Genomic DNA, 3,809 nt, shown 5'->3' with positions numbered 1-3,809 from the left:
TCAATATTTCCTGTATACTATAACTTGTCACTACATATTTTTCTTTAAAATAAATAAATAATGTTCAAATATTAGTAACTAATGACATTCTAATCATTTTTGACAAGAAAATATGGAACCCCTTTACTATCCTCTCCACATTTCTAGCTTTTTAAAATTTTACTGACCTAGTTTTATATCTATATAAATCAAAAGAAATTAAAAAAAGTAAAAGTTAATAGTTATAATATGTAAAAATCATAATTTATAAATTTGCTGTACTAATTAATATGCTATTTATTCATAACTATCTAAATTTAAATATATTCCCCGTAATCGAAGGTTTAAACATATCAAATAAAATATAAAACATACTATTACGTAATAAATTTTCAATATTTGATATTCAAGTCAAGCAGATTATAAAGAGATGAGGAAAATAATACAAAATAATTTATTTTAGTTATAATTTTAATATCAATGTTAATAATATTAAAATATGTCAAAGTATATTTATTCAAAATATGACATATATAAACCGTATAAGCTTCTAACAACATTTGCACATTTATTTTGTTTGTAATCTGATTATCCTTTGGAATTTTTGGAATAAAAGCCTTTGCAAAACATGCCACTCATATCCTTGTCTCTACCGTTCCTGATAGGATGCAACCTTGTTTATCCTCCATCATACTACTCGCAGTCTACTGTTTCGAATAACAAAATAACATAATCAAAATATACAATTCGATTAGTTACAAATGAATATATGCATAGACAAATAAAGGATCTAAGAACTAGAGGGAGGTTAAGGGTTTGCACTGACGCTACCCTTTTTAGATTTTCAATAGCTTTATGTTACATTTTCTCTGATCCTATTTACCACTATAATTTTCAAAATTTTACAATGTTATTTACCTCCATCAAGGTTCATCTTGAGAAAATAGAAAAATAGAAAATAGTCACTAATTCTAAGCAACTATAACTGTGTTTTCTTTCTCTCTATATTGCCAAAGACGCCCATCATTTTTAATAATTTATTTAATTAGTCTTTCTTTAGTGAAATACATTGGTACCCATGACTGCTCTACTGGCGACAAGCTGTCGTACGCAGGGCAGTATTTAAATACCGCCATACCTCTAATTTCAACGGACCCCACGTTGGGCGTCAAATTAAGGGTGTAGAGTTTTTAACTCACTACTACTGCATACGGCAGCTTTTTATCAGTAGAGCAATCATGGGTACGATTGTATTTCACTGGAGAAAAATTAATTAACTACATGTACAATGTTAGCCGCAGTTGGCAAGACACAGAGAAAAAAATACAGTTGTAGTTACTTAAAATTAATGACTATATTTTATTCAAGACGAACCTTGATAATGGTAAATAACATTGTAAAATTTTAATAGTTATAGTGGTCATATATGTCATAGAAAGTTACGTTAAAAAAATATTATGTTAAAAGAAGAAGACTAGAAAAAAATATGCTATAATCAAATGTAATGAACTTTTCAAAGGGTAGTATTACTTTATTTAGATGTTAATTCTTATTCCAAACATAGAGTCTAGAATTTATTTATAATGGAAAATTACCTATAATAAGTATTATATTTTTTCACTATCAAAGATAAAGCCCTGCTAATGATATACATATATGTTCTAGTGGTACGATTTTTTAATCCTGGTCTCAATTTAATTCATTTTGGTGAGTGACTATGAACAATAACTTGATCTATACAGAAATTATTCAATTATATTTCGTATCCTCGTCCAAATAGATATACACCCGTAGTATCATTATCATACTTTATCGAGCACATTTTATTCCCAATTACGTAAAGAATGCATTTTTTGTTAGCCATAGGCCTTAGTCATCCGTACCCGATCGTCAGCCTTCTCATAACATTATTGTGCTTTGTCGAGTAAACAGTATAGTTGAAGTTTAATGAGAATAAAATAACACATACTCAACATAACTAATATACTAAATAACACATAACTCTAGAAATTTTATTCCTCTAGAGGACCATAGATAGATATTTATTTAACTTTTAATTTTAACAATAAAATTTTTACTTTTTACGTGAAAAACTGTCTATTTATGTTGAGGTTCGCAGCCATCTTCTTTCGCAAGCGAAATCGACCCTTATCAACTGACCACGGTAGCGCCCTCTCTTCGAGACCTCTTGAACCACGAGGCGATTCATATCACCGAAATCCGAAATCGAAAAATCCGAACAATTACTTTAAACTCAAATCTGTCTCCATGGCAACAATTTTTACTGTATAAAAATACTACATTAGAATTTATCTCGTAATTACCTAATTTATCTCGATTTTTTTTTCTAGCCATTTTTAAAATACCTTTTAGAAGAGATTTGCTCAGAGAATGTGTTGACTCATTCGCTCACTACCTTTTCCTGTTATCTTCTGGCGTCTGTAACTGTAGGGATGATATGAAATTTCTTTCCAGCACTGCTTTTTTTTTTCCGCTAATACCTTCGAGCACTAGAGCTAGCAGGATGATCCCTCCGGTTTTCTTTTCGCGTTTCGCCGATCCGACGACGGTATCCGAAATTCGACGCCGACGGGTACCCGTATCTGAGACGATCGATCACCGAATCGATCCTCGAAACCGACGCATTTACGAAACGATATGGTCAAAGGTCAAAGTCAAGTCAATAGTCGTCAGTAAGTCAGAAATACGCCGTTACGGCCTAAGAACGCTGGATTAAACTCATCGCCACTTCTGATGTAATCGAAAGATTAAAATATTTAACCGAAATTGATATTTTAAAATGTAATTCTAACTAGCTTGACAAACAATGTCTTCTCCCCGGCCGAAATCAACAATCTCTGACATTCAACTGTTTCCAAAGCCTACTACTCCGCTACTCGCAAACATCAGCGGACACGGGGTGCTGGCACGGCGTGAAAATGACTGCCTATCATAAGGATCATAGGCGTCGATAACATATATAGTTAGCATATGCATAAACAACATTCTTGTTATTAGGTTCAAATTTATTTGAGCTTTTTTTCATTGTTTTGATTAATATCCCTGTTAGTCCTGACTGGTAAAACCACCTGAAGCGATGTCATCCAAATCTATATATGTATCATAACATAACTTATTCTTTTAAATAATTATTCTTCTTTTGGTCTGATGATAATATATTGTAGATTTATCTAAACTTCTTGCTGCAAAATGTTGAAAACTAAACTACACTAAACATTTTAGGGAATGATTAAGTAGAGATTTCACTTACACTTAGCATCCTTTTTAAAAGATATGTATGGTAGTTTGCAAGTAAGGTCTTTGTCTTGTTCTAGATTAGATTTCTAGAGGTTGATCTCGGCCTGATCTCAGACTGCGACATTCTCAGATCTATTGTGGTCTTGTCTTGTTCTATAATGAAGTTTTATGTACCAATAGGTTATACTACAAATAAGATTGTTAAAAATATTCACTGGAGCATAAATAAATTCAATCCACTACCTAACGTGTATTGAATATCGACGATGTTAGAAAACACATCAAATTTTTCGTGTGATACACATTTCTTCACTAAAGATATCGACGCCTATACATTATTAACTAATAAATTTGTAGCATTTTAGTGGCTTTATAATTATTTTAAAATATGTGGATGTGGATAAATATTTTTATCCTGAAATTGACAGCCTCTCAACATTTGACATGACAAATTCAGACAAATGTGACATTTAAACAGTCCTACCACTACAGTTTTTCCAGAAATACCCCAAAAATCCGCCATTTTGGCGCCAATAACATTGAACAAACCAATTGCGGTACTTTATATATCT

General features: G+C 31.5%; 1 long non-coding RNA gene across 1 annotated transcript; it reads right to left on the bottom strand.

Moving 5' to 3' along the window:
- Nucleotides 1-2,978: 2,978 nt before the first annotated feature.
- LOC115887316 lies at nt 2,979-3,601 on the bottom strand. Its single transcript, XR_004051047.1, has 3 exons — nt 3,481-3,601; nt 3,251-3,423; nt 2,979-3,182 (listed from the first exon to the last, which is right to left on the bottom strand). It is a non-coding gene; the product is annotated as an uncharacterized LOC115887316 (long non-coding RNA).
- Between the last annotated feature and the right edge of the window lie 208 nt (nt 3,602-3,809).

The sequence above is a fragment of the Sitophilus oryzae genome, unplaced genomic scaffold, assembly GCF_002938485.1.
Source record: "Sitophilus oryzae breed Bouriz unplaced genomic scaffold, Soryzae_2.0 scaffold_562_pilon_pilon, whole genome shotgun sequence".
NCBI classification, from domain to species: Eukaryota; Metazoa; Arthropoda; class Insecta; order Coleoptera; family Curculionidae; genus Sitophilus; species Sitophilus oryzae.
Note: the sequence above shows the minus strand (reverse complement) of the source record. Positions and strands in the feature narration are given on the sequence as shown.